The 9,403-nt window shown below is 38.5% G+C and overlaps 3 non-coding genes across 3 annotated transcripts; all 3 read right to left on the bottom strand.

The window, feature by feature from the left end:
- Positions 1 to 2,866: 2,866 nt before the first annotated feature.
- Positions 2,867 to 2,939, bottom strand: trnar-ccg (transfer RNA arginine (anticodon CCG)). The gene has a single exon. It is a non-coding gene; the product is annotated as a tRNA-Arg (tRNA).
- Positions 2,940 to 3,811: 872 nt separating this feature from the next.
- On the bottom strand, positions 3,812 to 3,884 carry trnar-ucg (transfer RNA arginine (anticodon UCG)). Its single transcript has one exon. It is a non-coding gene; the product is annotated as a tRNA-Arg (tRNA).
- A 638-nt stretch (positions 3,885 to 4,522) lies between these two features.
- Positions 4,523 to 4,595, bottom strand: trnar-ccg (transfer RNA arginine (anticodon CCG)). Its single transcript has one exon. It is a non-coding gene; the product is annotated as a tRNA-Arg (tRNA).
- Positions 4,596 to 9,403: the final 4,808 nt, after the last annotated feature.

Here is a 9,403-nt window from a genome sequence, read left to right on the forward strand (position 1 = left end):
TGTTGTGACATAAAAAACATGAACTAATTAACAATAAAATATTAAAGAAAGTAAAGTGTCAATAACACTGCATATGTCCACCCTGTCTATGAAGGATTTGTGACAGAGTGGACAATGACAAGGAGGACATTTTTGGCTAAAGACAGCATTTATTCAACACATGTAGCACCTGCAGCTGGTAAAGTGTTTCCCTATTTAAGCTATTTGTACTCAGTTTAAAAGCTTTATTTTTAGTTTTAAGTTTATATTAATTAATATTTCACTCTGACAGGGTGGACATGTTAAGCTTGACAACATTCATTTTCAAACACAACATGAGGAAAAATAGGAAACATTAGTGTAGATATTTACTGTGTGCACATCAGATGTTTTAACCTCCTCTGAAGAAAAGCAAAATGGGCAGGGGGATGCCAATGAATACATCAGAGTACATCTTAAAGGGGCATTTACAAAATTATGACAGGGTGGACAACAATTTTAAGGACACGTGCAAAATGAATAATGATATTATTTAAACAGAATAAAAGTTATTAAAATGCCTTTTTTGTCAAATAACTTGTTAAAGACAATAAGAAAATTTAAAAATCTTTTTTTTTTTCTTTGATCTAATTTACCTACTTTTTAGACTCACTGAAGTTGTCTGAGCAGTGTGTGGGACATGGCAAAATCACATCTATTCAATGAAAGAATTTGGCAAAAACAGACAAAAACATATTTCAAAACACTTATAATTCTACCTGCATGTGTGTAAAGGTTTAACCAATTATATTAAAACATCAAAGTTTTATTATTGTGCAATATGTTCATATAGGACTGATTCAATCTTGTGAGACATCAAAGGCAATTTATAGCGATAATGACACAGCTAGTGAAACTAAAACATGTAGCAGTAATGGGTACTTTTTACTTAAAGTGCACCTATTTAATTTTTGTGTCTGCAGAATGTGTCTGTAAAGTTTCAGCTCAAAACACCCATCTGATTATTTGTTATACCTTTTAGAATTTTGGGATTATCTGCTTTAAACACTGAGTCTTAGTGGATTAAAAAGTTTTTTTAATTGTCTTTAAAATGTTTAGAGTAAAGGTTTTGATCAACTCTAAATGCTGAACATATGTGTGTCTGTGTCTGTGAGAAGGTGGAAAACGAGGGAGAAATGTATCAATAAGTCATGACTGCAACAGTAAGTGGCAAAAAAGCTAAGCAAAAAAGACTTTTATTTTGGCTTGACGCGTGACGTCATAAGGCTGCGCCGCTTCTGCACTGTGATTTGACTGGAGAAAGGTTTAGGCTCGTTTGAGATAGCCAAAATCTGCGCACAATCGATCACCGGTGATCAGCGCAAGATGCATGCCGGTTAGAAATGTGTCCGAGTTGCCTTCGCCTCGCTCTGATGTCACGCTGACGTGCGCCAAAAAAAAGTCTTGTGAGGGCTAGGCGAGTACCTCGGATTGAGCAGTCGGCAGCAGTTGCTCTCTCTCATCAAAAGCATGATGGGAAACGACTGGCTGACGACACAGCTGAATGCGTATTGGATGGGACTGACAAACTACACTTTATTCTCTATCTTGTTTTTATTAATGTTGATACCTGGCTTTGTTAAATACCTTTTTTGTATTTTCATTGATAATTTTAAAAAGTCATAAAGAGCATTACATATGGTTATTTATTTAGATTTACACATAAACAAAAAAAACACATCTTTGTAAAAACATAACGTGACCTAATATAACTAATGTTACTAATAAATCATTAGGATGTGCTTGTGCTGTATTTTATTTCTCTCTTAGTTTAAAGTCCTGTTTGTTGTCATTTTCACTTTTTTGTATGTTTGTGTGAATTTTGTTTTGTCATTTTTATGCAACGTTATTCCACAAAAGTCAATCCAATACAGACATATATGCATACATGCATACAAAGGTAATCAGTTTTGTCATTATGCCTCATCTTTGTATGGTTTCATATGAGAAGTGAAAGAGGTGTAAACAAAACACACATACACACATGTATGTGAAGTCAAAAGTCATGTTTACTAGACCAAGAACAGTATTTCCTACAGTCTAATAGTTTTTATTCTGAAGAAGGTCTTGGGCTGTTTATTTGAGTCTGGCTGCAGTAAAAGCAGATAGGCCTAATAAGCATGTCGATATAATAAACCCCTTAAGAAGTTCTTGATGTCAAACATTTGTCATGACTTGTCACTCAAAAGCATCTTGCTATAGCTACTTAATTTATAATGTAGCCAAATGAGATTTCTTGAAAGCTTTCTTGCTGTATAAGCTGTTTATTTTGTCATTCTTTTAACATTTGTTGAATATACAGATTTATAATTTAAATACACCCTTTTAAGTAATGAATTGTTCATCTTCTGTGATTGTGACCCTCTTTTTTTTGTAAAAACAGTGATATTTCAATTGCATCCACTCCCACAATAAAAAAATACTATAATGAGTTATAGGAATACTATAGTGTTTTTGAACCATATTATAAAAATAGCCTGTTTAAATTCTAAAGTTGCTCTGGTATCACAACAACTATAAACATAACCCAATACTGAAAAAACATGTTCAAAAACACTATAATATTTACTATAAATCACAATAGTATTTTTTCATGAGGTCTTCCGCAATAAAAACGCGAACGCGATCTCCGCCACTGGTGACGTTTCCAGGTGGCAAAACAGTGAGATTTGAGACGTGCCCAATTTCTGGTGTATTATTTGAGCCCTCCTCTTACTGCTGCCAATGCGGGGCACACCTCAAACGAGCCTATTGACATGCAAACACATCACATTTTGTCATATTCAACTTCAACATATTGTTTCATCCACCAAACATTGCTCCCAACTTGAAGTGAGACCTTCAAAGACGACCCAGGCGGGACTTGAACCCACAATCCCCAGCTCCGGAGGCTGATGCCTTATCCCTTAGGCCACTGGACCACGTCGCTGGTCTTTTGTCATGGATCTATTGTATGCCTTCAACAAGATGCCAACGCATGGAAAACTGCACTTTAGGATCTCGATGCCACTTTGCATTCCGTCAAATAAGATGTGTGCAACTAATGGACAAACATTTTCTTTGTGCAATCATCCACATTCATGTCTCATTGGTCCTGGGGTATGGTTCTCGCGTATGGTGTGACTGGTCTTGAGTTTTAAATTCCAGACAAGGCCACTCTCATTAACTTGAAATCACAACCTTTCTGCAGCTATTTCCTTGTTTGCATTTCATCATCATCCACCTAACATGAGACCATTAGTTGAAAGCCACGGGGTACTTGAAGTCAAGATCTCCATTACTAGAGCTTAGTGGAACCTTTTAGGTTTGTAACGTGACAGTGAGATGCAAGCAAGATTGGATGAATCTTAATTGATGTGTGCAGCAAGTCTGAGAATTTGAAGCTAACTATTGTCCTCAGATCATCACACATAAGCTTTCATAAACTGAGAGCAGTCAGGATTTTTTCACACAATTTAAATGTAACCTAACAAACACAATCCAGATGGGACTTGAACCCACAATCCCCAACTTCGAAGGCTGATGCCTTATCTATTCGTCCACTGGACCAATACTAGCATTCTCCTTGTTTTTTGTATGGCTCAGGAAGTTCTTGTAACTCAGAAAACAGCACTTTAGGATCCCTATGCCATATTGCATTTAGACGATCTGGTGTGTACACCTAATGACAAAACAGCTTCTCTGAGGAGTTTTCCATTGTCATGTCTTTTTGACCTAAGGGTATGAACCTAGCTTTTTAAAGGTCACATTGGATTGTCTTGCACAGTCAACTTAAAAGTAACTGCATCAACCACAACCCAGGTGGGACTTGAACCCACAATCCCCAGCTTCGAAGGCTGGTGCTTTATCCATTAGGCCACTGGGCTGTTGTTTATAACCAGTGAACTGTAATATGCCTCCAGAGAGTTGCTGACACACGTGACAAGAACAACATGAACAAATAGTAGATTGGATCAGTTTCACTGAATTTTTTGTGGCACTGCAGAGTGCTTCTACAGGTGCTTGTTGGTCTAGGGGTAGGATTCTGGCTTAGGGTGTGAGAAGTCCTTTGTTCAAATCCTGGACGAGCCCTACACCTATTGCAGAAAAAGCGGTGATGCTGTGCTCTCTATGGTGTTAGTTGTAGCAACATTTGCAGTGACTTTAGTGAATGAACATTTAGTGGACTTCTGATCTAAATCAGTCTAACATGTACAATTACACAGACAAAAAAAGGAGCGGCAATGATTCGGTTGTTGATTTGCTTTTGGATTCTGAACAACCCACCAGCTTTAGATGTAAACACCATTTTTGTGTTTCTACACAGTCTCTTCTCTGTAGGCACCATGCAGGAATCAAAATGACCTTTCGCGTTAGGTATCTTGTTATCCTTTTAGTCATAACAGGTAAAATGCATGAGCATGCAGGAAGTTAACAACATGCAAACACATCTCAAGAAGGATTTCACAGCTACTGTGTTTCATCTACCAAACATTACTCCCGACCTGAAGTAAGATTTCAAAGACGACCCAGGTGGGACTTGAACCCACAATTCCCAGCTCCGGAGGCTGATGCCTTATCCATTAGGCCACTGGGCCGCTTCGCCAAACTTTTGTCATGGATCTCTTGTATGTATTCAACAAGATGCCAACGCATGGAAAACTGCACTTTAGGATCTCGACGCCAGTTTGCATTCCGTCAAATAAGATGTGTGCAACTAATGGACAAACATGTTCTTTGTGCAATCATCCACATTCGTGTCTCATTGCTCCTGGGGTATGGTTCTCGCGTATATTGTGACTGGTCTTGAGTTTCAAATTCCAGACAAGGCTATTTTCAAACTTCTCTGAGAAGTTTTCCATTGTCATGTCTTTTTGACCTAAGGGTATGAACCTAGCTTTTTGAAGGTCACACTGGATTGTCTTGCACAGCCAACTTAAAATGAACTCCATCAAGGAGAACCCAGGTGGAACTTGAACCCACAATCCCCAGCTTCGAAGGCTAATGCCTTATCCTTTAGGCCACTGTCTGTAGTTTACAGTCTGTGATTTTGTGTACTTTTGTTTAGTTTTGTCTATATAGTTTTTTCTGATTTTGTCTACTTATGTCTAGTTTTGTTTTGTCTGATTTTGTCTAGTTTTGTTTTGTTAGATTTTGTCTACTTTTGACTACTTTTGTTTAGTTTTGTGTAGTTTAGTTTTGTCTGAGTTTGTCTACTTTTGTTTTGTCTGATTTTGTCTAGTTTCATTTTGTGTGATTTCGTCTAGTTTTGTTTTATCTGAGTTTGTCTACTTTTGTTTTGTCGGATTTAGTGTACTTTTGTTTTGTCTGATTTTGTCTACCTTAGTTTTGTTTTGTCTGACTTTGTCTACTTTGTTTTGTCAGGTTTTGTCTGATTTTGTGTATTTTCATCTAGTTTTGTTTTGTCTGACTTTGTCTACTTTTGTTTTGTCGGATTTAGTGTACTTTTGTTTTGTCTGATTTTGTCTACCTTAGTTTTGTTTTGTCTGACTTTGTCTACTTTTGTTTTGTCAGGTTTTGTCTGATTTTGTCTAGTTTTGTTTCGTTTGATTTAGTGTACTTTTGTTTAGTTTTGTCTAATTAGTTTTTTCTGATTTTGTCTTCTTTTGTCTAGTTTTGTTCTGTCTCATTTTGTCCAGTTTTGTTTTGTCTAATTTTGTCTAGTTTTGTTTTGTCTGATTTTGTCTACTTTTGTCTAGTTTTGTTTTGTCTGATTTTGTCTTCGTTTGTTTAGTGTTGTTTTGTCTGATTTTGTCTAGTTTTGTTTTGTCGGATTTAGTCTACTTTTGTTTTGTCTGATTTTGTCTACTTTTGTCTAGTTTTGTTTTGTTTGATCTTGTCTACTTTTTACTACTTTTGCTTAGTTTTGTCTAGTTTAGTTTTGTCTGATTTTGTCTACTTTTGTTTTGTTTGATTTTGTCTAGTTTTGTTTAGTTTTGTTTTGTCTGACTTTGTCTTCGTTTGTTTAGTGTTGTTTTGTCTGATTTTGTCTAGTTTTGTTTTGTCGGATTTAGTCTACTTTTGTTTTGTCTGATTTTGTCTACATTTGTCTAGTTTTGTTTTAATAAGGTGGGCATGTCGAGCAACATGACAACGTTGAGAATGCCTCAACTTTATTCAAATGAAGAGCAACTTTCTTAAGTAACAGCCAATAGAAGCACCAGTAGAGCTCACCTGATCCTCTCTCAGCTCATTCAGAGGCTGGTTGTATTCATGCTATATAGACCTAAAGCGGCAGGCAGCAACAAAGTCGCTGCTATTCTGAATAAGGCAGAAGAGGCAGTGAAAGGAATAAATGTTGGACTATTGATAGTCATAGAAAAGAACACCTCGATTCTTCTGCCAAAAGAAATAATGAATGCGGCTGTGGTGTGAGAGGAAGAGGTTGTACGATGGTCTGAGGGATGTCAGATGTCTTTGCTGTGCTAATAGGGATTCTTCTTTCCCTGAAAGCACTTATCTCAAGGAAATCAAATATGGATTTGACATCCTCCAAAAAGATCCTGAAAATTGGTGGTGAAGCATGCTCTGCAAAAGTTCACAGAGTAAGAATCAAACTCCTAAGTGTTTAGTGGATTTTGCTCACCTACGCTCAAACTTACAGATATTCATGTTGTTCATTCAACTTTAAGGACTAAATCTCAATCAAATGCAACAAGTTGCTTACTCTTAATGAAAAGGGAAACATTTGTTGGGTAAGCAACTTGATTGTGATTTTTTTTTCTTGCATTACACTTTATATTACAGAAGACATTGTTACAGACATTCTATATCAACTCTGTCTGCTACAATTGCGGTTTAACAAAAATTCAACAAGTCAGAAATCTCAAGAAACAGTAAAATGCATTTCTCAAACAGCATTAAAATGAACCCTTTGAAATGTTTCTTAGTCTAGTCAACATTTTAAAGGCTTACAACAATTCAGAACATTTAGTAATGAAAAGTGTGTTTACAACTGTTCTGCAACATATTCAAATAGACTTTCTGTTACAGACATTCTAAACAAACCCAGGTTGTGTTAAACTGCAGTTCTAGCTGACTGTTTTATATCTAACTCAATGAGAGTGTTATGAATTGTGTAATATAAAGTGTAATGCCAGAACAAGAAAAATCACCACTTACATTAAAGTTGCTTATCATCGAACACATTTTCTCCTTTTCATTAAGAGTAAGCAACTCATTACACTAGAGTGAGATTTAGTCCTTAAAGTTGAATAAACAACATGAATATCAGTAAGTTAGAGCATGGGTGAGCAAAATCTACTAAACACTTAAGAGTTTGTTTCTTACTCTGTGAACTTATGCAGAGCATAGAATATCAGTTTCAGTATGGGAGAACAAAATCAGATGTAAACACACTTTTCATTTTAAAATGGTATGAATTGGTGTAAGCCTTTAAAATGTTGAATGTTGAATAGATAAAGAAACATTTCAAAGGCTTAATTTTAATGCTGTTTGAGAAATTATTTATAAAGATTGATTTCTAACTTTTGGCATGATTTTATAACCTCATCAAGATGGCGCCGCGGATGGCCGCTTCGGTGTGGGGCTCTCCAGTGTTTGCACTGTTTTTGTTAGTCTGTCCTGTTTTATGTTTATCAAATACGATCAGTTACACCAGGGACGAGCTGCTGAACATTCGGCAGTGCACACCAACTAATCAAGAACTGGATTTTGATTTTTGTGGCGTTTTGCGGAACATTGTGGTCGGCGGAGCAGCCGCATTGTGGAAACGCTACAAGACGCGCAAGCGTGGGAAGCGAGCCGGCGCGCTCGTCAGGCTAAGACGGCGCGGCTTCAGAACGGTGCTGCCCAGCATTCACCTGGCGAATCTCCGCTCTCTTCCTAACAAAATGGACGAACTACTTCTGCTCACATACAAAAACAAGAACTTTAACAACTCTGCTGTCCTGTGTTTCACGGAAACCTGGCTAAACGAAGCCATTCCGGACAGCGCATTAAACCTACCGGACTTTCAGCTGTACAGAGCAGATCGCGATACGGAGTCAACGGGCAAAACGCGCGGTGGTGGGACATGCTTTTACATCAACAGAAGGTGGTGTACGGATGTAACAGTGTTAAAGAAGATGTGCTGTCCTGATGTGGAAGTGCTTTTCATTAACTGTAAGCCGTTTTATTCACCAAGAGAGTTTTCCTCGATCATTCTCGTCTGTGTTTACATTCCACCACAAGCACACGTGAGTACTGCGCTGCAACAGCTGGCTGATCTGATCACAGAGACAGAACAACAACACCCGGACTCTGTTTTTATCATACTTGGGGACTTTAATCAGGCAAAACTCACACATGAGCTGCCTAAATTCAAACAGCACATTACATGCCCCACCAGAGCCAATAACATTTTGGACCATTGCTACACCACAATAAAGGATGCATATCGCTCCGTCGCCAGAGCAGCTCTAGGACTCTCCGATCACTGCCTGGTTCATCTTATACCAACTTACAGGCAAAAGCTTAAAACTACTAAGCCAGTATTAAGGACTGTCAAGAGATGGACCAACGACACAGAGCAGGTCTTACAAGCCTGTTTTGAATGCACTGACTGGAATGTTTTTGGAGCTGCAGCCACAGATCTGGACGAGCTCACAGAGACTGTAACATCATACATCAGTTTCTGTGAGGAGTTATGCATCCCTACCAGGACCTACTTGTCATTTAACAATGATAAACCATGGTTCACACCAAAACTCAGACAGCTTCGTCAGGCCAAAGAGGATGCTTACAGGAGTGGTGACAGGATCCTGTACAATCAGGCCAGGAACACATTGACAAAGGAGATTGGTGTGGCTAAGAAAAGCTATGCCAAAAAGCTGCAAAACCAGTTTTCAGCTAACGACCCTGCATCAGTGTGGAATGGCTTAAAAGATTTCACTAATTACAAGACACCGTCCCCCAGTATCGACAGCAATAAACATATTGCAAACGAGCTGAATATGTTCTACTGTAGGTTTGACACCTATGACCAGACACCTCACACCCGCCCGGATCATCTCCCTACACAGCCATCAACACCACATCAACACAACCCGGACCGTCTCCCTACACGGCCATCAATACCACATCAACACAGCCCGGACCATCGCCCTACACAGCCATCAACACCTCCAGCCATCTTCCTCTCCCCCTTGCTCTTCAGATCCATGAGGATCATGTGCGTCAGATCTTCAGTAAACAGAAGAGAAGGAAAGCACCAGGGCCAGATGGTGTCTCACCAGCCTGTCTGAGAACCTGCGCTGACCAGCTGGCTCCCATTTTCTCACATATCTTCAATAGATCACTGGAACAGCGCAAAGTTCCATCCTGCTTTAAGCGCTCCACCATCATCCCAATCCCGAAGAAGCCAAAGATCACAGGACTCAATGAC

This window comes from Danio aesculapii, chromosome 4 (genome assembly GCF_903798145.1).
Source record: "Danio aesculapii chromosome 4, fDanAes4.1, whole genome shotgun sequence".
Classification (NCBI taxonomy): domain Eukaryota; kingdom Metazoa; phylum Chordata; class Actinopteri; order Cypriniformes; family Danionidae; genus Danio; species Danio aesculapii.